This window comes from Pelodiscus sinensis, chromosome 10, assembly GCF_049634645.1.
Source record: "Pelodiscus sinensis isolate JC-2024 chromosome 10, ASM4963464v1, whole genome shotgun sequence".
NCBI lineage: Eukaryota > Metazoa > Chordata > Testudines > Trionychidae > Pelodiscus > Pelodiscus sinensis.
Genome location: NC_134720.1, coordinates 29,182,546 through 29,208,712, shown reverse-complemented (window position 1 = coordinate 29,208,712; position 26,167 = coordinate 29,182,546). Strand labels below are relative to the sequence as shown.

The following is a 26,167-nucleotide window of genomic DNA, read 5'->3' as shown; positions in this document are numbered from 1 at the left end:
ATTGTTGTTAATTCCCTGGCTATAGGAATAGAATGCATACTGATCAAATTGGCAGACAATACAAAGCTGGGTGGGTGTGCTCACAAACACTTTGAAGAATAGGAAAACAATTCAAAGGCATCTTGATCAATTGGAGAACTAGGCTATAGACAACACAATTAAATTCAAGGAAATGTAAGTTTCTACATTTAGGGAAGAAAAAACATATGCACAAATACAGACTGGGAGATAACTGGCTTGGCAGCAGCACTGTTGAGAAGGATCTGGGAGTTATGGTGATTTACAATCTCACTATGAGTCAACAAAATGATGGTGTTGCAAAAATAGCAAATGCAGTTTTAGGCTACTTTAACAGAAGCAAAACATGCAAGTCATGGGAGAGGATAATACTGCTCTATTCAGTGCTGGTTAGCCCATATGTCCAATTTTGGACACCACTTATGGAAAAGATTTAAAGAGCGTGAAAAGGATCCAGAGGTGAGCAACAAAGATGATCAAGGGGATGGAGTGCAAAGTCCAAAGGAATTGGAAGAGAATTGCCACAGAAGGAGGGACAAAAGGTGACGGGTTCAAACTACAGTGTAGAAAATTTAGATTAAATATCAGGAAAACTTTCCTGATTTTCAGAACAGTTTCCTTTGTTGTGAAAAATAACCCCAGGTGGTGACCATTTCTCTCCATTCCTCTACATTCTTAGTAGAGCACAGAGAACTGCAGTAGCAACTTACTTCTATCCTTCAATCCCCATACTTTAGAAAGGAACGATTAAATCCAACAAAAACAGTAGGAAGCCGATGATTGCTCCTTCCTCTGCCTAACAACTAGATCATGAGAAAAGTGAGGAAAATCCCTTGGGCGCTCATTCCTCCAATCTAAACCAACGGGCTGGGAAATCTAATAGCTCATTTTCTTTCTTCTACCTGCCTGTTGGGCAGAGGTTGGGAAAATTTAGAGGGTAGGCCCAGTCATTGGGAGCTGGGGAGAGAATGAAGGGTGCTGCAGAATTCTATCAACATTATTAGTGTGACATTATTAATATGCAGCAGGGGCGGTCCGTGAGCCTAGGCAAGCTAGGCAGCTGCCTAGGGCGCTGCTGGCCCGGGTGCCCGATGATGACGTCACAGGGCGCTGGGGTGCCCCATAATGACATCACAGCCATTGATGGCCATGCAGGCAGGGGCGCTGATTGCACCACCCTGCCTAGGGCGCCAGCTGCTGCATCCGGCCTCGGGCCGCTCCTGATATGCAGTATTAGTATGACTTTTTTTTGGAAGAGAGAGGAAGAGTACCCCGGCAGGCCACCCTGTAACACATACACATACTACATTTACTCATAAGAGATAAATGTACTGATAAGCTGAATGATTCTACTAAACCAGGCATCAGTGAAATAGTTAATGTTGGCCTTTAAACTGTAATCATTGAGCTTCGGCAGTAACACCAGGTAAGATTAATGGAAAAATGTATCTCTCTCGTGCTGTGTTTTTCAGTCTCAGTAGGTAGCAGCGGTGGCTCATATCTGAAACTTATATTTGATTAGAAGAGCCGGAAATTTAAATAAAAATTTCCAAATGTCTAAAGTTAGGAAGTTAAATCCCCTATCTTAGGACATAAGTAAGTGGCTAGATTTTTAGAGCACAAGGTCAGGCCATTTTGGTTGGCAACTTGAAAGTCAAGAGGAGCTATGCAACAGACTTCAAAGAACGTTGGATCAAGCCCTTAATTAGATGCCTCTGTATGAATTAACTTGTCTAATTTTAGGCACTCGGATATGAACATTTTGGCTTTTTATGTTTTTTTAGAGACCCCGAAGAAACTAGTGTGGGCTGTGTAGTGTCCATTCTTTTCCACATCACAGATCTATTGCTGGAAGAAGCATGACTTAGACTTGATTACACAAGAATTCTTACTGTGATTTGGAACTCAAAGAGAGAGGGATTTCCTTTCTCTCCACCTTCCCGCATTTTTGTACACAGGATTCATGCCGTGCAATCCTTGTATTTTGTCATCTGGCATAAAAAAGACCCAAAAGAATTTGTTCAAATTATCTCATTGTATAGGGATGTGGAGCTAGCTAATCTGTGACATGGAAACAGATCTCATTTTTCTTTCAGTCTATGTGCTTACATCATTGGAAAGGGGAAATGAGATTTCAGTGTAGGTTTTAAACACAGTGTAAAAAGTATGGGTTGAAATTCTATAGCTGCACTGATTTGTTGCTTCTATGGGTAAGGTGTAATGGTTTGTTATTTTGTAGGGTTGTAAAATATTTGTCCAGTGCTCTAGATATTAGTTTGATACAATGTAGATATTTTTCTTCCTATAGCCAGATTCTGCACCCATTACTTACATCCAGCAGTGCAAGGGGTATTCAACATGATGAAGACTGGCACAATATAGTCCTTAGTATATGGTACATTGTAACATGGCATGACTCACTGCCACAGCACCTCCTGCTGGACACTTGGGAAATTATCTCTTCAACTCTGGAGCGCCTTCTTGCAGCTGGTGTCACACCTACTATTACCTGTTAATGTCTCCACCATTTTATGTTAGGACTCATCTCCCTCCCAGACCATGGTGCCCTCCCATCTGAGTACTGCCCTGCCACAGTGCCCCCACAGTTTAGGGTCCTCACACTCAGGGAACCCCTAGCCCCTATGCCCACCTTTGCCTCAGTGACCCTACTGCCAGTCTTCATTTAGCTTCTGCCTCAGGGACAAACTGCAGCCTGAAATGGTCACTCATCATTAGCAAGGGGATGTGGACCTGCTGCCTTCTGCCTCCCTGCAGCCCTAGTACTCTCAGATCTTGCTTCAGGCCCTACTACCAGGGAGTTTGCTGGGCCAGAGCTTCCCCCACCTCTGCCTGCCTTTCTCCAGCCCTGCTCTAACTCAGGAAGCCTCTTACTTCCCTGGCAGCTAGCTAGGTCCCCCCCTGCTGCACAGCTAGAGAAAGAGTGAATCTGTCTCAGCTCTTCAGGAACCTTTATTTATACAGCCCCAGCTTGGCCCTAATTGGCTGCATCTGCCTCAGTTGCTGGCTCCACCACTCCAGCCCTCTCCCAAGGCTGCCTTTTAACCCTTAAAAGGCCAGTGCGGGCCAGATGGCCTGTCACACTTCTTTTCCACCCATTTTTTGTATGTTTTCAAACACAACTCATTCCTTATTCCAGAATCTCAAATCTTCATCTCTACCCAAAATCCCAAATGTCTTTTTCTTCTACTAAAACCAAGTCCAAGATTTCCTCTGCTGCAGGCTCTGTCTTTCATTCCTTTTAATTTAGGTCTGGGGAGCTTTTCTACTGCAAGGCCTGGTCTTCGCTATAGCAGAAGGTCAAAGTAAGAGACGCAACTCCAGCTATATAAATTGCATAGCTGGAGCAGACATATCTTAAATTGCATTTCTGTACCATCCACACAGTGGCAAGCCGATGGGAACAAACTCTCGCATTGGCTTCCCTTACTCCGCATGAGGAGCAGCAGTATTGGCACCAATAGGGGCACCTTCTGAGTTCAATTTAGTGGAAAGATTGACTGTGGCAGGGTTGATCTTCCATGTAGTGTACATGTGCCCCCAGATGAAGTATGCTGACAGAGTGTGTATCGTATCCTGCTCTAGTGACCAGTTTGCATAGAAGATAACAGTTTACCATAGATTTCACTTCATGATTATGCTCTTTCGGGTTAACAGAGGTCACAAAACTTGCTGCAGCATGTGAGCCTTTTATTTCTGCAGTTTAAATCCTTTACAAAATAAAAGGAATGCTTTGCAAATATTCATGTCGTGCTTGTGCAGAGGCCATGGTAATTGTCTTTGCATTGTTCAAGCATCTTTTACGGTGCCATTCAAGCAGGGTTATTTCCTAAGGGTGAGCCAATTAAAGAAAGTTATTTCAACTGAAAGAGGGGCCATGCAATGTATGAAAGCTAGCCAGAATCCCTCCCCCACATAAAGATACAATGTGACAAATGGGTACTTAAAGTTGTAGGTTGTTTATTTTGTGATAGGAATTTTTTCACTCCCAAGACCCAGACTTTCAGAGGAGTTCAGCCTTCCTCTTGTGTTTCCAGTCTGCTTAGTTTCTGCTCCAATTTTCATTTTGTTTTCACATTGGCAATGTCCTCTCTCATACTCTTTTCTTCCCTTTTGACAGTATCTTCTAAGTATGAAGTGAACCAAACAATGTTCAAGGTTAAATCAAACCCTTGAACTCATAATGTTTCAATAGGCTTGTAATTAGCTCCTACTGAGAAAAGAACAGCTTCAGAATTTGCCAGGATTTTCAGAGGGATTTAGTAGCCTGCTAACAAACCTCGTAAATGTCCCTCAGCTCATGTAAGCATCAGATATTCCAAAGACCACACCACACTGAGACCAGAGAAGTTTTTGAATGAAGCTACCTCAGACTACACACAAAAGCCAAAGGAATAAGGGAAAAAAGTTAATTTTCTAGAAGGATAGTTTAAGAAAATAAAAATGAGAGAGTTTATAAGTTTTTTCATCTTAAATGGAAAATGGTGTTTTAAAACTTTGTAAAAGTTAGAGGGGATTTTCAAAAATCAACATGGAATATTTTTGCTGTTTTGGTGCCAAATGGCATCAGTTTTCTGTAGTGTTCAGGTTGGCATACAAACAAAAAAAGGTGCATTTAAAAGGTATGCCTAGCAGACTGTGCACCTCACACAGGCCTGCTGACAGGGGAAACAGAAGGGGCAGTTGCTCTAGGGTCTGGGGATTCAAAGGAGCCAAAGGCTCCTGGCCACTGCTGTTGCTACAGAGCTCCGGGCCCTTTAAATCATCACGAAAGTACCATGCTGTGTTTGCTGAGTGCTAGAACTGGGCCTCCCCCACCTGGCTCAGGACCTGCAAGGGCTTTTGATTCTCCTGACCTCCCACTATCACTCAAACTTCTCAGACACTTCGCCAAAGAATCAATGCACATAAAACAGACATCAGGCTCTCTCACAGAGAGAAAACTGTTGCTTGCCATTTCTACCAGACTGACCATTCTCTCAATGGCCTTAAAACATACACATTGCTTCAAAGAGGTTTTAACTCCAGACTTCAAAGAGAAGCTTCAGAACTGTCATTCATGCTTAAATTTGACACTTTACATATGGGCCTTAACAAAGATGCTAATTATCTCACCCATTACAAAGATAGCTTCCCCAATTATCACCCCAATGTCATTACCTCACAGACACTAACCTTCTCCCCTCACCCCTCCTCGTTTTTAAATCTGATTCGTCAATTTTATATGTGTTCACTTTTTTTTTATTGTATCACTTTGGTATATATGGTTGTGCCAATTTTCTTCCACAAAGTGATCTGAGGAAGTGGGTCTGACCCACGAAAGCTCATTACCTAATAAATCATCTTGTTAGTCTTTAAAGTGCTGCATAGTCCTGTCTTTTGACTCTGCTAAAACACAGTGTTTGTGAACAAGGAATCTCACAAATTCCCTTTTGCCTGGCAAGAGTGTGAGATGAGTTTCAGTGTTTGTCCAACTCAGAAAGAGATCTGCTACCCAAACCTTCACCCTTTTAAGACCCTCATATTAAATTTATCTGATAAGTAGCAAGTTTTATTACTGTGTTTGTATTAGGAACCTACTAATGACCATACTTGGTCAGACCAATGGTCCATCTAGCTCAGTGGTTTCCAACCTTTTAAAGTATGAGAGCTCTTTTTGAATTTAAGTGCAATGCAGGATCTACCTCAAACCCAAATACTTTTGCCCCACCTCCTTCATGCCCCTTCGCCAAGGCCCCACCCCTGCTCACTTCATCCTTCCTCCCTTCTCCATCCTTCCTCCCTTTCATTAGGCAGGGGCAGAGGGTTGGGACACAGGCTTTGGTTTTGGGCTAAGGGATTCGGGGTGTCAGATAGGCTTTGAGCTGAGCCTGGGGCAGGGGTTGGAGTACAGGAGCGGGTTTAGGGTAAGGGTCTGTAAGGGTGTTTAGGTCTAGGTGTGCTCAGGGCTAGGGCAGTGACTTGGGGTTCAGGAGGGGTTACATGACTTTGACAAGGATTCAGGATGCAGGCTCCAGCTGGACACTGCTTACCACAGGTGGATCCTGTATAGTGGTGCAGTGGGGCTAAGGGAGGCTCGCCTCTGTCCTGGCTCTGCACCACTTCCAAAAGCAGCCAGCAAACTCCCTCCATCCCAAACCCTGTTGTGCCCCCCAACCCCATTCTGTGGAGATAGAATACAGCGTGGGAGAGGGAAACAGCTCCAAGGCAAAGGGCAGGAGTTATGCAGCAGTGAGGGGAGGAGCAGCTGAAGTACTGCACTTGACAGCCTCTTGGCCAAACCAGTCAATATCACCTCTCAAAGGCTCCAAGATCTACCAGTAGATCCCGATCTACCGGTTGGTGACCACTGATCTAGCTCAATGGCATGCCTGTGTTCTGACAGAAGCAAGTACCAGATGCTTCAGAGGGAATGAACAGAACAGGGCAATTATTGAATGATCCATCCCCTTATCCATTCTCAGCTTCTGGCAGTTAGGGTATGTCTACACTGCCACCCTAGATAGAACTAGGGTGGCTAATGTAGGCATTCGAACTTGCAAATGAAGCCTGGGATTTAAATATCCTTGCAGGAGGAATAACAGTAGTTCGAATTAGGAGCTTTAATTCGAACTACCTAGTCCGTGCCGTGTGTAGCAGGTAGTTTGAACTATGGGCATTTAAAAAATGGCGCACACCTGGGAACATGCAAATGAAGCCCGGGATATTTAAATCCCGGGCTTTATTTGCAAGTTCGAATGCCTACATTAGCCACCCTACTTTGAACTAGGGTGGCAGTGTAGACATACCCTTAGATATTTATTGACACCTGGAACATGGATTTATGTCCTTGACCATCTCAGCTACTAGCCATAAATGGAAGTATGCTCCATGAATTTGTCTATTTCTTTTTTGCACTCAATTATACTTTTAACCTTTACGATACTCCCTGTCAATAAATTTCTGACTTTAGTTATCTCTTTTTTAAGATTAATAGTCCCAGTCTCTTTGATCTCTTCTTGCGTGGTAGCTGTTACATAACTTTAATCATTCTTTGTTGCCTTTTTCTGTACCTTTTCCAAATCTAATATATAATTTTTGAGATGGCGTGACCAGGTTTGCATGCCGTATTCAATATGTGGATGTAGCAGGGATTTATAGTGCGGGATTATATTTTCTGTCTTCTTGTCTATCACTTTCCAAATGGTTCCTAACATTCTGTTTTTGACTACTGCTACACATTGAGCAGATGTTTTCAGAGAAATATCAGTGGTGACTACAAGATCTCATTCTTGAGGGGTAACAGCTAATTTAGACCCCAGAATTTGTATGGGATAGTTGAGATTATGTTTTCCAGTGTGCTATACTCTCCATTAAGACCATGAAAAAGTAATTAGCCCGATCACATTATTCCTGACTGCAAGGGCAGACCTCCACCGTAGTTTTACTGTTCAGGAAGAGAGTACAAATCAAGTTTTTTAACTGTGATCTAAATGCCTAGCCTACTTCTTTGTGCTGCAGGTTGAAAATAGCAGTGTGTGTATGTTAAGATAAAAGGATAGAAACAGAGCAAAGAGTGGCATCTGAGGCAGCATGACACTGCTTTTTCTTCCAATTTGGGCATGGTCCAAACTGCAAATAGGCTCTTCCTCTTTCATTTCCAGTCAATGCCCTGTTAAAAAACCAAAGTCACAGAGAGAAAAGATGGAGAACTTAGATGACAAACTGTCAGAGTGTGACTTAGATTTGAACTGTCTATATCTGTGTTCTGACTCAATGTGAGATTGAGCTGTAAAACTTGGATCCAGATCCAAATCCAGACTTTTCCAAGGTTCAACAGAGAGTGGGATCCAGGGTTCTGATTTGAGCCTATTTCTAGTTTTATTGTCCAACCAGACTTTCTTGCTGATGTATATGTCTGCATTCGTTCCCACTGAATTCATGCCTCAGAATTCTTAAATGAAATGAAATGGGTGTAAATGAATGACAAATCACTAAGCTTTGCTTCAACTACTAGCAGTGCTTCAATTCACAATGTGTTTGTCATCTAAGATGGCTTTGCATCCAAAAAAAGTGCATTTAAAAGCTGTTGCAGTAGCCACTCCATGTATACCTTTGCTTCTCCATAACTGAACTGCTGACATCCGTAGTACTGTGAACAGGCCTAATACTATTAATATATATATATATTTAAGAACTAGTGCGCCTGTGTAGTGGGGTGACTGCTCCCTCTACCCAGAAAGGGTTAAAGCAGACCAGAGGCAACCTGAGCAGAGGCCCAGCCAATCAGAAACAGGCTTGTAGGGAGCCAATCAGAGGGCAGCTTATTGGATCAGCCCTTTTATGAGGACCTGCTCAGCAGATTAGAAGACAGTTGTGTTCTGTCAAGCAAGGGTGCAGGACTGGCTCCCAGTGATGGAAGAGCACCTTCGTAGAGCAGTACTGGGCAGGCTTTGGGGAGTTAGAGAGTGAGTCTCTGGCCTGATACTTCATAGGCTGTGGCTTTGATACTGGACCAAGGAGGTGGAAAGGGTTACAGGAAAAGAGGCCCAGGAAATGATAGGCAACAGAGGGCAAAGGAGGAGGGCAGGCAGCTGCCAGAGGGGCTGAGGGCCAGGACCCAGAGTAGCGGTTGGGCCTGGGTCTCCCCCTTCTCTCTTGCACTGCACCCAGCCCATGGAAGAGTGGCCTTTATAGACTGTGGCTTGTCCCTGAGATGACAGGCTAGACTGGGGCTGCAGTTGGCCAAAGTGGCAGACGCCCAGAGCTAGAAGATGGAGAGAGCACAGAGTGACAACGGGTGAGACACCGACCAGAAAAAGGCGCCCTGCTGAGAGTCAGAGCTAATTCTGGAATGACCAGCAGGAGGTACCACTGTGGTGAGTTGACCCCATTACAGCCTGATACTGAGATACATAGGACAATATTAGGGTTTTTACTTAGCTATTGGCCTATGCCTTGGATGTATAATGAAACACAGCTAAAGCCATAGATCCAAATTCTATGCTCATTTACATAGTTCTTCTGTTACCTGCAACTGACCACTACAGTCCTTGGAGTTATATTGGATTTACACTCACAATCATATAACTGGGGGTAGAATTTGGCCCTTATTATTTAAATAGTAGTAGCAGCAGCAGCAGTTTATAGTTCATTGTGTCACACTGTGAGCTCCCAAAATGTAGCCTGAACTATAAATCTGAGGAGTGTCTGGAAAATACAATTGCTGTTTGAACATCAAGCACACACTGTCCCTTCCTCTTCCTTCACTGAGTTAGTTTTTAAAAGGCCAAAAGCTGCTGTTGAGATAACAAGGACTAAAGAACTTACAGCAGGTGGTACCGACTGTGCAAGTATAACTCCAAACCAAAATAATATGGCACCCAGCTGTGGAGAAGCCTAGGGGATCTGAGAGTGACTCGGTTAGGAGGAAGTGAAAATAGAGAGTCTGGCTGGAGCCTTAGCCTTCCAGAAGTGTGTTACTATTTTCTCTTAATCTGTGAGAGAGCCCCGGGGAATGCCATGGTTAACATTAAAATAACCTCCTGGCTAGGCAGGAAGCAGATATATTCAAAAATATTCATGAACCAATTAGACAATCTCCATCCCAATATACAGCGAAATTGCAGAACAAAGCTACGAAACATTGTGTCAGACAGTGGGGCTCTCAGTATGTTTTGACACATAGAAGTTCATAAACATTATAAAACCATGCCATGCCATACATGCAGCTAAGAAACAGCCATATTAGTAGTAAATATGCTACAGGGAGCCAGGAAACACTACTGAGTTTGATTTCTGCCTATGCCACTTATTAGCTATGTGGACTTGAGTAAGTCAAGGTAATATTGCCCAGAAATAGCTGTGAGGAGGTTTCTGTTCTATGTCTGGCTCTGCCACTGAACCACAATTGTCTTGGATATGTCATTTAACTGCTCTGTGTTTCAGATTCCTCATCTATAAACTGAGAAAGATGGGACTTTTACTGAATCTACCTCTACAAAGCACTTTGAGGTCTAATGGGGGATGTGCTAAGTGTTAGCAGTAGGAAGTAACAAGTAATGATATTTTAAAATTATTAAAACATCTCTGTGTTTCAGGTTCTCCTCTGGTAAATTGGGGATTGTAATACTTATCTACCTAGGGTGTATGAAGATAATTCTTCACCTTTTGTGGAACTGTAAAAAATCCACATTTTAAACCCCAAGACATAGCTGCTTTATGTTAAAAGCATGAAATTCATAGAAATTTTATGTGGATTTTACTGATAATTGCTGTCAATTTTGTGAAAATAATGGGAATTAACACAGCACTGTGCTGGACAAAGTTCCATACATTTTCACAAACCATTTACCGGAGGTATCCTGGAAAAAGTTTAGACATAGCCTCAGTGGGATAAAGGAAATAGATAGGCAATAGCTAGTTGCATGACAGCCAAAGACTTTCCAAAATATTATCTTAAACCTTTTTGGAGTATTGTAGAAGTGGGGGAAAGATTATGATTCCAATCTAGTTTTCAGTGGCATCATATATGGGAGATTGATTCTGCTTTCCTACTGGTTCTATGCCCATGTAACTCTATTGACTTCAGTGAAGTTGCTCCTGAGGTAAATGAGTGATGGTTGCAAAATAATATTGGATCCACCTTAACTACACTTTTACTATGCCTTATTCCAGGTGTATGTCCTCTCAATATTGTAATTCTTTATACAATTTTCAAAGAAGTGATCTTTCTAGCTAAAGTTTTCTGTTTTTATTTTTTGCATGGAATTATTAATGTGTCTTCGGCAGTTTTTTCTTTCACTGAGTGAACCAAAATATGTACAGACATTGAAATCATCTGCTAGAAGATATCCAATAGTATGCTCACCCTCAGGAAAATCCAACATAAGCTATGCCAGACAGTTGAGAAAGCAAAGCTCATGTGTGTGTTTGTTATTGCACAATGAACTTAGAACAGTACCAGTGATAAAACCAAGGGGAAGATATTGAAAACTATTCCCTGCTTTTGCTTAGTCTTTCAGAACAGATGGTATAGTTGTGCTGAGGGTTGTGTGATCTTGCTGTAACCAGAGGTGCATAGTGCAGAGCATTCACCTGAAAGTCAATGCTAGTGGTTGAAAGAGATGTGTTGTAGAATGACCATTAGTGAGCTCTGAAGCTCGTAGAGTTGTTTCTCAATTTGTCCACATACATAAAGTCTACTCCACCTATGCTGCATTCAGCCTAAAAACAGATAGATAAAAAAGAGAGCTAATATGCAGTAAGCTGACTTTATGTTTATCTTATTCTGTGCCAGTCTTCTCCACTCAACCCAACATGGTTCTGAGTAAGGTGTATGTATATGGACAACTAACTCATTCTGCAGATTTTTCCCCCCATCCGATATATAGCGTATGTCAGTGGTCACCAACCAGTAGATCAAGATCTATTGGTAGATCTTGGGGTATGTCTACACTACAGTGCTATTTTGAATTAACTTAATTTGAAATAGTTAATTCGAATTAAGCTAATTCGAAATAACGCATCTGTACACAAAAACTATTTTGAAATAGCGTTTTGCTATTTTGAAATAGCACATCCACACTGAGTGGACCCTGAACCGAAGTTAAGGCTGGCTGGAACCAGTGCCGGCAGGGCATCAGGTTTGGACTTAGTGTGTGGGGCTGCTGCCTGAGGCTAACTGAACTCCGTGCTTAAAGGGACCCTACTCCCACCCTGGACAGACAGTTCTCAGGGTTCCCCGCTTGCTTGTCTACCTCGATGAGGGACAGCAAAGCAGTCCTGTCTTGGAATGCCCTGAGTGCCCGAACTCGGGACACCACAGCACTCGGACACATGGAGCCAGAGGTGCCCCTGGGCATGCCGGTCTCGTGGGGTCGTTGCCATCAGTCCGGCTGCACTTGCTACATGCTGCCATCCGGGGGATCCACCAGGGGACTGTCAGGATTCAGGAGGCCCTGAGGGAGAGTGTCCACCCCGAGGAGCTCTCAGAGCCTCCCTGGTCCTTCCCACTGGTGGCTCGTGCCCCATTCCTCCCTCACATCCATCCACTTACCCCTCGCTAGCCCCCCTTCCTGATGTCAAATAAAAGACACGTATGTTCAAAAATAGAAACTGGATTTATTGAACAATACTGGGGAAGGAGGGATGAACCTCTGGGGAGACTGGCAAAAGGAGGTGAGAGAGGGAAAGAGAGAGGATGGAAGAGGGGAGGGGGAAACCTGGGAGGAGGGAGCTGGAAGGGGGAAGCAAGGGGAAGAAGGGGCAGGAGAAGCTCAGGGCTCAGGGTTAGGGGTCTCGCCAGACCAACTTGACTTTCATGCTAACCTGCTCCTGGGTTCGCATGTGGCCTTGGTGGCCAGGCTAGCAGCTATCCTGCCATAGACGGCTGCATTCCTCCATCTAGTGCAGAGATCATGGACGTTGGGGGTATCCCCCCCAAACCTGAATAAGGTCCATGATCTCCACCCTAGACCAGGAAGGCACCCACCTTCTCCAGCCGCTGTCAGGCTCCTGGGAGCTGGAAGACTGCTTCTGGGGAGCGGTGGAGGGCTGGCTGCCAGTGGCTTGCTGGCTCATGTTTTGGGGCCACTGGGTCTGGGGCCCTGGTGGTCACTGCTGGCTTTGGGCTGGCAGGCTTGGAGCTGGCACAGGTACTGTGGCCAGGGTCTACCCCTTTAATGGCTCCAGGGCTGGGGGAGAGGAGAGTAAGTTTTCCTGGTTGTGCCCAGAGTGGCCACCAGGGCTCCCTGGGAAGGGCTGGAGACCCCCTATATCGAATTAAGTGTCTACACAGCACTTAATTCAAAATAGCTATTTCGAATTTGGTGTTACTCCTCGTAGAATGAGGTTTACCAAATTCGAAATAAGGGCTCAACTATTTCGAATTTATTTTGAAATAGTGGTTTGCCTGTGTAGACGCTATTAAAGTTAATTCGAAATAACTCCTGTTATTTCGAATTAACCTTGTAGTGTAGACATACCCTTGAAGCCTTTGACAGGTGATCCTGAGAAGTTTGGCTGGGAGACTGTCAAGTGCTGGCACTTCATCTACCCCTCTCAGCACTGCCCTGCTACTCCTACCCTCTGCCTTGGAGCTGCCCCTCACCCCAGGAGCCTCTTGCTTGCTGTGGCCATCTATGGCAGGATAGCTGCCAGCCTGGCCACCAAAGGCCACATGCGAACCCAGGAGCAGGTTAGCATGAAAGTCAAGTTGGTCTGGCAAGTTCTGATGTCAGGGTGCCTCTTCCCCTACCCTCTAACTCATCTCCATGGAGTCATGGAGGGCAGGGATGGAGAGAGTTTGCTGGCTGCTTTTGGGAGTGGTGCAGGACCAGAGTCTGGAGGTATTCCAAAATAGCTACCCTGTGTCTACACAAGCTGCTCAGTATTTCAAAATATTTTGAAATAATGGGCGTGCTATTATGGCATTCTGGTAACCCTCATTCCACGAAGGTTAAAGTATGTCTCAATTTGCATTATGCAAAATTGCATATCTTATTTCGAGTTTAGAGTGCTATGAAGATGCACCTTAAGAGAACAGGAAAAAGAACAGTCATTGTCACTTATAATGTTTCTGGATTCAAATTTCGAGGAAGATAAGGAAGTGGCTGGATAGATTTTGTCAGGGAGTTTTCTCAGGCATAAGAGAATGTGATGGGATATATAAACTCCAAACAAGGCATAGAAGGGTTAACAGTAGCTAAAGAACTTTATTAGCCTTACTAGTGTACCTGAAGTGAGTGGTAGGCTGAGAGAGGAAGCTAGCACAGGGAAGTACTGAGCAGTCAAAGGGAGAAGGTCCAGGAGGAAGGTAGTCTTGTATCTTCTCCTCTGAGAGGAGTTGCAAAAGACAGAGATAAGGAGATTCAAGAAAGCTTCAGGAGACAATTCATTTTTTGGTGAGCCTGGGCAAGGACAAAACTCAAGAGTTAGAGTCAGAATCCTGAGAATAGGATGGTGGGACGAGGGGAATTGGAAGAGAGACTAGAATTTCCCACGGGGATGGAAGTGGTCTGGAGATTGGTTTTTTGTTTGTTTGTTTCTTACTTCTCAGCAGAGACACTGGGACTGAAGAGAGACTTGAGGGGCAAAATACATTTGAGCAGAGTATATGATTTGTCTGCTGTGGTGGACATTATTTAGAATTCTAAGAACAATTGAACACTGACAGTGTTGGGGCTTGAATGTGACTAGGCCAAGACACCACAAGGCCATATCACAGAAGTCCTGAGGGAGGGCCACATCACTGAAGTTATAGCACAATGGAATAATGAGTCAGTTACAGAGAAAAAGTGTGAAGGTATTTCAGGGAGAAGGTGACTGTGATGGCTTAAAATCACAGAAGTCCACTTAGGTTTGTCCCCTGGCATGCTGATCATGCCACTGATGCTGCCTTCCTACTCTCTTACCCCATGTAAAAGTGTTACACAGCAAAAGCATATTAGGTCCACCCACTTTATCAATGAAAGAGAGCTATGCGTAGGGTTTGCTCCCTCCTTAGGTAAACATTATTTACACAGTGCTTGAAAGCAAACAAAATTGTTTTTATGAAGCAAAAAAAAAAAAAAAGGGATTTAAATGGTTGCAAGTGAAAACAATCAGATCAAAGTAATTTGCTATATTAAAATGAACAAATGATTTTTAACTAATTCTAATCCACTAAGCAATTTGTTACATGCAAATTCATACCCTAGTAGGCTGATCTTATTTTAAGTAAAAACTTCAAGTCAAAGTTAACCTTTACTCTGACTTCGATCTACAGCTTCTTCAAAATTCCTTGACTTTAGCTGGCCTTTGAAACTGCCTGGCACAGCCTAACAGGAAACAAATGACTGACTGCTTCCCATTGCTTAAATAGACTCTACCTCTAGGCAGTAACCCTTTGTTTCACACTTCCCATCCCCATGGAAAAATACCAGGTTCAAGAGAGATACCAGTACCAGAAGTCATCACATGTCTTTCTAGGACCAACCACAGTTTGGGCTTATAGGACATACACCCGTGGTCACCAACCAGTAGATCGCGATCTACCAGTAGATCTCAGGGGCTCTAAGAGTAACTCTTGAGCCCTCTCTGAACTGCGCACCTGTGCAATACATTTACATTAGATTTCCTCATTTGAGGAGCAGCTACTCACCGAGCAACAACACAGGTGAGTAGCTATGAGGAATGGTGGGAGCTGGGAGGTTGGGAGGGCTGAAACACCCCAGCCAGCTGACTGCAGCTTTCACCTGAAAGAGGCTGCCCCGCACTCCAGCTGATTGGTGGCTTCTCCTCTGTGTCTGCCCACGTGGAGCTTGGTGCACCCTGGCTGAGCGCCATGGCCAGCTGGCCAGGCAGCCGCTTCTCTTCCCTCCAGCCTGGCTGCCCTGCGCTTAGCCCAGGGAGGCTATGTCTAGCTCCAGCTGTGCTGGAGCAAGCTTCCCAGGCTGAGTGCAGGGCAGCTGGGTGGGAGCAAAGAGAAGCGGCTTCCTGGCCAGTTAGCCATGGCACTCAGCCAGCGTGCACCAAGCTCCACGTGGGTAGGCGCAGAGGGGAAGCCACCCTATCAGCTGGAGCACGGTTCAGCCTCCTCCAGACTGAAGGCCACAGCCAGCTGGCCAGGCAGCATCTTCTCTGCACCAGCCCACGTGGAGCGTGGTGCACCCTGGCTGAGCACCACTTCCAAATGTTAAAAAACCTCTTCCAAATGTTGGAAAAACCTTTTTAAAAAAGCAGCAGTATAAGGATTGGGGATAGCAAGTGATGGAGAGGAGGAGAATAGAGAGGGTGGGGCTTCAAGGAAGGGGCGGAGCTTCAAGGAAGGGGCGAGGCAGTAGATCTTGGCTTGGTCTGTCATTTAAAAAGTGATCTTGGGTGTAAAAGGTTGGAGACCACTGACATACACGAACATTCTCAAGATGGTGGTCTGAGTACTGAGTTGTTAAGTACCAGAGTATCAGTATGCCTCTCATTAGCACATTTAGAGTTATAAACAGATCCACACTTCATCTTTCTAACTTCACATATAAGTATGATACATGCACAAAAATAGGATATACACATTCGGCAGACTGTACTATTAACATTGGTAGGTTATATAAGGTATTTTGTCAAAAGCATCTTTGAGTTATGCATACTCATGTTCATAAATCAATTTTCATACAGCACAGGGAGGCCTGTGACTGTAACTGATGGGTAACATGGACTGGGAACATTAGAGGAGTGGTGTTGACCAAGAGGATGCTGTGCTAAATTACAAGATTAGCTAGTTGGAATAGGCTTAATTGTGAAGGACCTTAAAGACATTTGGGTGGAATCATATGCTTCTCTTTCCAATTGGATCTCTATATTTCATATAGAGATACCAGACCTGGCTGACTTTCATATAAATGCAATCTGCAATAGTAATGATAATAACTCCAAGCTTCCCTTTTGTTCAGCCAGAATACTCTTCAAAGACCTTACCCTATTTAAGTGATATATTAATGCAGAATATTTTCCAAAACGTTAACTTTAGGGGCATTTGTAATTGGTCAGATTCTATATATACATGATAGAACTAATGATTCTAAGAAATGATAGAAACAACAATAATAATAAAAATGGCGGATATCAAGAAGGCAGACTTTAGCAAACTCAGAAAGTTGGTAGGTAAGATTCCATTGAAAGCAAGTCTAAAGGGAAAATCAGTTCAAGAGAGTTGGCAGTTTTTCAAAGAGACAATATTAAAGCACAAGGGTATGTCTAGACTACATCCCTCTGTCGCCAGAGGGATGTAAATTAGAATAACAACATTGCAAATGAAGCTGGGATTTAAATCTCCTGCACTTCATTTGAATAAAAATGGCTGCCACATTTTGCTGAGTCAGCAGTTTGTCAGCAAAAAGCAGCTGTCAAGACGGGAATTGGGCGACAAAGAAAGCCTTTGTCATCCGTTCCTGTAAACCTTATTTTACGAGGCATAAGGGATCTGCCAGCAAAGGCTTTCTTTGGATGTAGTCTAGACATACCCCAAGAGCATATTATCCCACTACATAGGAAATATAGGAAGTATGGCAAAAGATTATGTTGGCTTAGCCAGGAGATTTTTAATTATCTAAAAATCCAGAGTGCTCTACAAAAAGTAGAAATTAGGTCAAATTATAAATGATGAACATAAACAAATAACACAAGTACGTAGGAACTAAATTAGAAAGGCCAAAGCACAAAAGGAGATAAAAACTAACTAGAGACATAAAGAGTAAGAAAAAATAATAATTCTATAAATTCATTAGAAGTAAAAGGAAGACTATGGACTGGGTAAGATTCAATAAGGGAAGGGGAAAGAATAACAGAAAATGTGGAAGTGGTGGAGGTATTTTCTGACTTCTTTGGTTTTGTTTTTTACCCACCAAGTTTGTGGTGACTGGACATTTAACATAGTAAACGCCAATGAAAATGAGGTACTATCAAAAGTTGAAATAGGAAAAGTACAAGTTAAAATTATTTAGACAAATTAGATAGCTTCAAGTCATCTGGGCCTGATGAAATGCATCCTAGAACACTCATGTTAGACCAACCTGATAGCTTTCTTAGTCAGGGTAACAAGCCTTATGGATAGGGGGAAACGGTGGACATGGTAGTTTTGGATGTTAATAGCACTTTTGATATGACCTGGTCAAACAAATTAGGAAATGAAGCTTAGATGGAGTGACTATAAGGTGGGAGCAAAACTGGTTCCCAGAGAGTAGCTAACAATGGTTTGCAGTCATGCTGGAAGACATTATGAGTGGGTTTCGCAGGGATCAGTTCTGGATCTGATTCTGCTCAATATCTTCATTAATGATTTAGACAATGGCATGGAGAGTACACTTACAAAGATTCCAGATAATATCAAGATGAGAGGGATTGGAAGTTTTTTGCAGGATAAGATTAAAATTCAAAATAATCTGGAGAAATTCTCAGAAGTAAACAGGATGAAATTCAATATGAACAAATGCAAAATACAGTAAAGCTCCATTGGTCCGGCATCCAATGCTCCGGCACTCCTGATGTTCTGGCACAATTGGGAACCCGGAAGTGCTCCAGGCAGCCTGACAATTGGAGCTGCTCTGCACCCGGCTTCCCCAATTCAGCCGCTGCTGAAACTGACCAGCAGCCGAATCGGGAAAGCCGGGGGCAGAGCAGCTGGGGTGCTGCCTGGTTAGTCCCGTAGTGCTGCCCCTCGGGGCTGCGGGACCAACCCGGAAGCACCCCAGCTGCTCTTGGGGACGCCTGGGGCAGAGCAGCTGGAGTGCTGCCGGGTTGGTCCCAGAGCGCTGAGTGGCGGCGCTATGGGACCAACCCGGCAGCACCCCAGCTGCTCTGTCCCAGGTGTTCCCAAGAGCAGTGGGGGTGCTGCTGGGTTGGTCTCGCAGCACCGAGGGGCGGCACTACCGGACCAACCCGGCAGCACCCCAGCTGCTCTGCCGCAGGCGTCCCCGATTCAGCTGCTGCTGAAACTGACCAGCAGTGGCTGAATCAGGGATGCCTGGGGCAGAGCCGGACTATCAGAAGGGGGGGCTCTGAGAGGTCTGGGGTGGCATCCCCCCCTCACCCCATCCTAGACCCCTTATAGCCCCCCCTTCCGATAGTCTGGCATATTTGATAATCCGGAACTCCCTGGGTCCTAAAGGTGCTGGATTATCGGAAGTTTACTGTACTCCATTTAGGAAGGAACAATCAGTTGTACACATACAAAGTGGGAAATGATTGCCTAGGAAGGAATACTGTGGAAAGGGATCAGAAGTCATGGAATATGAGTCAATGGTAGAACATTGTTGCAAAAAACAAACAAAACAAAAACAAAAAATTTAAAAAACCGACTATTATTCTGGGATTTATTAGCAGAAGTGTCAAAAGCAACATACGAGACGTAATTCTTTCACTCTGGTCGGATCTGATGAAGCCTCATTTGAAGTATTGTGTCCAGTACTTGGTGCCACATTTTAGTAAAGATATGGACAAACTGAAGAAAGTCCAGAGAAGAACAAAAAAATAATTAAAGGTCTAGAAAACATGACCTATGAAACAAGATTGAAAAAACTGGGTTTGCTTAGTGTAGAAAAGAGAAGACTGAGAGGGCACATCTTTCAAGTACATAAAAAGGTTGTTACAATGAGAAGGGAGAAAAATTTCCTCTTTAATCTCTGATGATAAGATGAGAATCAATAGGCTTAAATTCCAGCAAGGGAGGTTTAGGTTAGACGTGAGAGAAACTTTCTAATTGTCAGGATGGTTAAGCACTGGAATAAATTGCCTTGGGAGGTTGTGAATCTCCATCATTTTTTAAGAGACTGTTAGACAAACGCCTGTCAGGGATGGTAGAATGTGCTTGATTTTGCCATGAGCTCAGAAGACCGGTCTAGATGACCTCTTAAGGTCCCTTGCAGTCCTATTTGGGTTTTTTTCCATCTTGGTTAGTCAGCTAGCTATGAGAGAAACTTATATTGAACTTCTAGGTTGATATTATTCTTGGCCTTATTTCTCATGTGATTATTATTTTGGATATATGGTCCATTAGAGATGGAAGCAACCTGGAAAGCTATGCCTACAAAAGCGACTGGGCTACTACATCAGGCAAAGAAAGGGTACATTCTCTTATTGGGTTGACATCTTTTTCTGAAGAGGGATGAATTACACTAAATTAATACAACAAATGGTCTGGTAGCACTTTATAGACTAACAAAACATGTAGATGGTATCATGAGCTTTTGTGGGCACAGCCCACTTCTTCAGATGACCGGTGTAGTGGTCAATTGCGGAAGAACTTTGTATAATTTTAACTTGTTCTTTTCCTATTTCAACTTTTGATGGTACCTCATTTTCATTGATGTTTACTATGTTAAATGTCCAGTCACCACAAACTTGGTTGGTGAAAAACAAAACCAAAGAAATCAGTAAATACCTCCACCATTTCCATATGTTCTGTTATTCTTTCCCCTTCCCTTATTGAGTCTTAAGATACGTATTATTGCCAGGATAGCAGGAACAAGTAAAGATAAGGGTAAAGGGCAAGAATGCATAAACAATTCTGTTTACCCTAACGTACTGATCACGTAAACAGGGCCAAAGAACAAGAAGATCCAGATCAGAACCAGATCGATAACTAACAACTAAGCCCTAGATCAGCATGTAATGAGTAAGCCCTGGAAATTTCCAAACTGCCAAACAAGGCAGGAAAACAGTATTTAAGGCTGCCTCAGAGCCTAGCAAATTGGACTTCACCGATGGGCTTTGGGTACCGGTGCCTTGGAAGCTGAGACAACCTCCCACTTCGTCCGCAGCCTACCTGGGGTCCCAGGCTTGCAGGAAGGGATGTTAGATATGCCGTTTCTTTGTTATGTTGTTCTTCCATTTATGGGACACAGCTGTTAGCTGTCAGGAAATAAACTCCTTGTGTTTGACAGATACCTGTGTGGCATATTTTGTACCTTGAGAGCCCAGTGTCAGACCTTAGACTTACTCTGGCTGGCTACAACCGGAGAAGAAGTGGGCTGTGCCCATGAAAGCTCATGATACCATCTACATGTTTTGTTAATCTATAAAGTGCTACCAGACCATTTGTTGTTTTTTTCTGTACAGACTAACTCAGCTACCCCCTGAAGCTACAAAATTAATACTATTGGATCACTTCAAATTTCTGTACCATTTTTAAGGAAAAGGTTGAGGATATGCAAATGGGATATTTAGAGTTTTTTCAAGAATAGGATCATATAAAAACTGATTTAAATACATTAAAGACATTAGCTACCATTATAGCTCAAGAAAATGTTGTTTTGCACCATTTCTTAGAAATTTCAGCAAACAAATTAAGAGCTGTTACCCTTCACAACCCAGTTTTGGAAGAAGGATTAGGAGGTATGATTGCTGTTATTTCTTTGCAAAATCTTTTGGAAGTGACAGTAGCAACAGTTGAAACTTCCCTATGTGTTGAGAAATTATGTAGTCCTCCAGATGTAATTTAAGCTTATGTACAAAATTATGGCTCTATGGGAAAGTAAATCTGCTGAATGTGTCTGAATGTTTCACTCAGTTGTTGTGAAAGACGAAGTTGCCTCATGTTTTAAAATGGGAAAAATAATTTCACTTGGAAATAACTAGAGGTTGAACCTCTCTAGTCCAGCACCCTTGGGACCTGTCCTGTGCCAAACCAAAGAATTTGCCAATTCACAGGAGGTCAATATTGTCTAGCAGCATTACCAACACTTCCACTATTTATTGGTCTCTTAGAAGACAGAGTGAAATTAAAGCTAAATAACAGCCCAGAACACTGAGAGCCAGGACTAGTGGCTATAAACAAACTTTGTGGGACCTTGGCTATACCCATAACAAGTGGACATCTGGCTAACTAAAATCATGCCGGACTATGGATGTTGATGGACCAGAGAGCACCAGACTAGAGAGGTTCAATCTGTACTAATGTTCTCTATTACTGATAGAAAGACTTGGACTAGAGGGTTAAGACTCAAGCTTTTCACATATATACAAATATTAAGACTAATATTTCAGCCCTAATGTTTTATATTGTGTTAATTTTGAGAGTAAAATACTCTTAAAGAGAAATGTTTTGTTTTGTCAGTAAAAACTTTTAAGTCTGAGCCAAGAGAGCCTAAGGCAATATACAATAATATTGGATTAAAATCTAAAAATTAACCATTCCTTGCATACAGAATTATAGATCATGAGACATATGAATCATCTGCTGTTCCATTGCTATAATCTTCATGTGTATTAAACACTTAATTCTGAGATCACAGAATGAAGCATGTTAAAAGTTTTAGCAAATTATACTTTGTTCTTCATTGCCTGTTCTGGATGTGACTGACTAGCATGTTGATGTCACTCCATACAATCAGGATGAGTGCTATTGTTCTCAGATATGGTCTGTCAAATATTTTTAAAAAGAAAAATAATCTGCACTATGGAATCAAAATATATGTGGAAATGAAGTTCAAATGTATTTGTTCAGCTGCTCAGATACCTTGGTGAAGAGTGTGGTAGAAATTCACAGATAAAGTCTTCTAGTTAGTAATCACACACTAGAGGAAACATAAACAAGCATCAAGATTCCTCTGCCACTGACCATGAAATATAATCACCTCACATGCGACCCTATCTGAGATTAAACAGACTGAGAGGCTTGGAGGTCTAGTTTTATGGAGTATCAAGAACTTCTGAATTCTATTGTCATTACTGCTATTGAAATTCTTTGTGGCTATGGGAAGAAGTCACTTCTGGGCCTGTTTTCTGTTTACTGATCTGTAAATAGAAAATATGAAAATAAAAATTACCTATTTTACAGTGATGTTACAAGAATCACTTATTTAGTCCCTGATTTAGCAAAGTGCTTACGCATGTGCCTGACATTAAGCACATGAACAGTCTTATGCTGAAAGTTAAACTCATGCTCCAGCATCTTGCTGAATGTGTACCTTAAAAGTTTTTCTAAGGAAATAGTACATAGCAAGCTGGGTTGTAAATCTACAGCACACTAGCATTCTGCACACCACAGGCATGTCTACACTGTGGGGGCTGTAGTGGAATAGCGATGGTGTTGTAGCCATGCCAGCATAACTCTGCAACATAGACACAGATTATAGTGACAACGATGGTTTTCCTTTATTGTAGAAACTTCCCCCTCCTGGAACAACAGTATCTTAGGTCACGAAAAGCCCTCTTACATTGATCTATCTGCATCACTGAGGGTTAGGTTGTTTTGCCTATGGCACTTAGAGATGTGAAGTTTTTACATGCTGTTCAGTATAGTTAAGTCAACCTAAGTTTTAAGTATAGGCCAGGCCTAACTGTCCAGTCAGACTACACAAGAAAGGTTCGCTAATACTTTGAAATGGTAGTAGATTGTTATGTAGTAGGAAGTTTGTAGTATACATGGACAGGTACACATTGATAGTTAGTGCCTCTCATGTTAGGGAACTGGAGGCTTATATCCTTGCTTGCCATGTGCTAACAGTTTGACTAGCAAAAACCTTAGCACTTATACAGTGCTTTCAAACTGGAAAGTGTTCATTAAATAGAATTACTGAAGTCCACAAATATTTGGTAGTTCTGCCAGATGAGTCAAATGGAATCTCTCTCTAGGCTTTGGTCTACACTCGGGAGTTATTTTGAAATAACTCCCCTTATTTCGAAATAACAAGAGGAACATCCACCCTACCAAACCGATTATTTTGAAATAAGGGGCTGGTTATTTCAAAATAATAACTTCTGTTTTCTAGAAGGAATAACGCTTATTTCAAAATAGTGATTCTGAAATAGTGATTCATGGCTGCTCCACTGCTGCAATTTTGAAATAACTATTCCCCAGCGTCATTCAATGTAATTACTACACAGTGCTTCCTGGGACTCTAAGGGTGCATCTAGACCAGTGGTCCCCAACCTTTTGAGGTTGTCGGGCGCCAGGGGGCGGGGACACTAGCGCGCCCGGGAGGGCGGGGACACTAGCGCGCCCGGGGGCGGGCCCCCCCTTGCCGCATGCCCGGGGGCGGCCCCCCCCAGCTGCACGCCCGGGGGCGGGGGCGGGGGCGGGGGCGGGGCCCCCCCATAGCCGCGCGCCCGGGGGCGGGGGCCCCTCCAAGGGCCACGCGCCCGGGGCCGGCGCTCCCCCCGCCGAGTGCCGCGCGCCCGGGATTGGCGCTCCTCCTCCCCCCGCCAAGTGCCGCGCGCCCGGGGCCGGCACTCCCCCCCTCCCGCCGAGTGCCGCGCGCCCGGCGCTCCCCCTCCCCCCGCCGAGTGCCGCGCGCCCGGGGCCAGCACTCCCCCCCTCCCGCCGAGTGCCGCGTGCCCGGCGCTCCCCCCCCTCCCGCCGAGTGCTGCGCGCCCGGGGCCGGCGCTCCCCCCGCTGAGTGCCCAGGGCTGGCGCCCGCCCCTGCCGAGTGCTGCGCGCCCGGCGCTCCCCCCGCCAAGCGCGCTCTCCCCGCAAGCGCCCGTGCGCCATGTGCCCGGGGCCAGGCCAGCCCTGAGCACCTGGTGGGCGCATTGAAATGCCCCCGCGGGCGCCATGGCACCCGCGGGCACCGTGTTGGGGACCACGGATCTAGACTATACCTCTCTGTCAACAGAGAAATGTAGATTAGGCACGTCAAAATTGCTAATGAAGCAGGGATTTATTATAATTCATTAGCATAAACGTGGCCACTGCTTTATTTTGAAACAGAGTTTTTTCGAAAAAAATGGCAGTCTAGATGCAGATCTGTCAAAAATAAAGCCTTTTTCAACAGATCCTGTAAACCTCATTTTTTGAGGAATACAGGATCTGTCAAAAAGGGTTTATTTTCACGGATCCACATCTAGACTGCAGGGGGTTTTTTTTCTTCGAAAAAACTCTGTCTCAAAAAAAAGCAGTGGCCATTTTTATGCTAATGAAGCATGGGATATTTAAATCCCTGCTTCATTAGCAATTTCAATGTTCTGATTTGCATCCCTGCAGTCTAAATGTAGCCTAAGTTGAGGTAGCATGTCCACGTAGAGGGAGCCTGCCTCTTCCTAAGTTTGAGGCTTCACTGTAGTGTGGACATGCTATTTCAAAATGGTTATTTTGGGAGTTATTATTGTGAAAAAACTTATTTTGGAATATGTTCCTAGTGTAGACATGCCCTAGCTGATCTGAGGTAAATCTGGCTCACCTAGGAGTTGCTTTTCCCATCTATACTGCCAATCCATTCTCCATGCTCAGTTGCTACTTCAATATGATCTTTGTCATTCAATAAGTTGGCTATCAAAGTAGTCATCCCAGTCTTTTGTAGAGTCAGTTATTACCCAGTTTTCCACTAGACTCTAACGGTGAGAATTTAACCTCAGAGACTTATTATCTAGTTTGCTTTGAAGATTCCTAGACAAGACAGTTTGCATTTTTAAAATAAGAGCAATGTTATATTTTGTTTTTATAAAAACATCATGAATTTGTTATCTTTTATTAGATGATTTCCCTGTGCATTCTAGGATTCCATATTCATAGGCTATGTCTACACTACAAGGTTTTTGTACAAAAATGGCTGTTTTTGTGCAAAAACCAGCAGAGCCTCAAGCACATTTTTACACAAGAAAATTGACAGAACAGAGGGCTTTTGCCAGAGGAATAACTCATTTTTGCACTACAGCTCCTGCTCAAAAAGGCAGGTGTGGACGCTCCGAAAGGGGTTTTGTGCAAGAAACCCCTATTGGAAAAAACACAGGTGCTCTGATGGCCATTCTGTGAATGGCCATCAGAGCTGTCTTGCACAAGAGTGTCCATGCAGTGTGGATGCTTTTTTGTGCAAAAGCACATAGGTTTTGCGATGCGCTTTGAGGTCTTTTGCACAAGACATTTTTGTGCAAGAACTGTTTTGCAAAAGTCTTATTGTGCAAAAACCCTGCAGTGTAGACAAAGCCATAGAAGTGAATGATTTCTGATCAGTTTCCTCTGTTTGACTCATTCTTTTTAGAATCCAGCTTTTCTAAGCACAGTATTCCTACTGCAAGACAAAAAGGAGCACACAGTATTATGCTGATGTAGCAGAGAAAAAACAACATAAAGGGCACTAACGTTTGAAGAGCTCCAAAAAGGCATTTGGGGTGCACATGACTTGTGAGTCCATAATAGCCAAGCACCTACACAAAGTAATATATAAATGTATGTGAATTGTGACGAATGAAATAAAAAGCTTTTACAGTCAGTCTATGACTATCCAACAAAGCTCTCAGTGCAAAGAAAGGACTCAATTCTGACCAGTTTGCATTAACATTAATGAGATTACTCCTGATTTACTTTGGTATGAGATGCCCAGAATGTCCATTATGACAGTTGCTATGGTTGCTCCTTAAGGAATAATAACAGCTCTTCCATACAGGGATTTTCATTCTAAAAGATTATAGCAACTCATTATACAAATGGGCACACAGGGTCTGAGTGTATCCATGCAGGATGCAGATGAATTAGCTAATGTTCTATATAGCAATATATATATTTTTAGAAATGAAATCTCTGTCTGTCTGCCTGTCCATCTGTTTGTGCAAGAACTCCTCCTAAATGGTAACAGCAAGGGCCACCAAATTTGGGAGGCAGCTTCCTGTTACCCTAACTTAAAGCAAGGTCAGGGTTTGGTTGTGCCGCGAACACAGGAAATGGTGGGAATGGGGCTTCTCCCCC

At 43.5% G+C, this 26,167-nt stretch overlaps 2 long non-coding RNA genes across 3 annotated transcripts in view; both read left to right on the top strand.

Moving 5' to 3' along the window:
• LOC142830777 (uncharacterized) lies at positions 1-25,694 on the top strand. The gene is made up of 2 exons (XR_012906250.1): positions 1-1,444; positions 25,464-25,694. It is a non-coding gene; the product is annotated as an uncharacterized LOC142830777 (long non-coding RNA).
• Positions 1-26,167, top strand: part of LOC112545862 (uncharacterized) — a 69,206-nt gene that overhangs the window by 3,175 nt on the left and 39,864 nt on the right. The gene's annotated exons all lie outside the window — the stretch shown is intronic.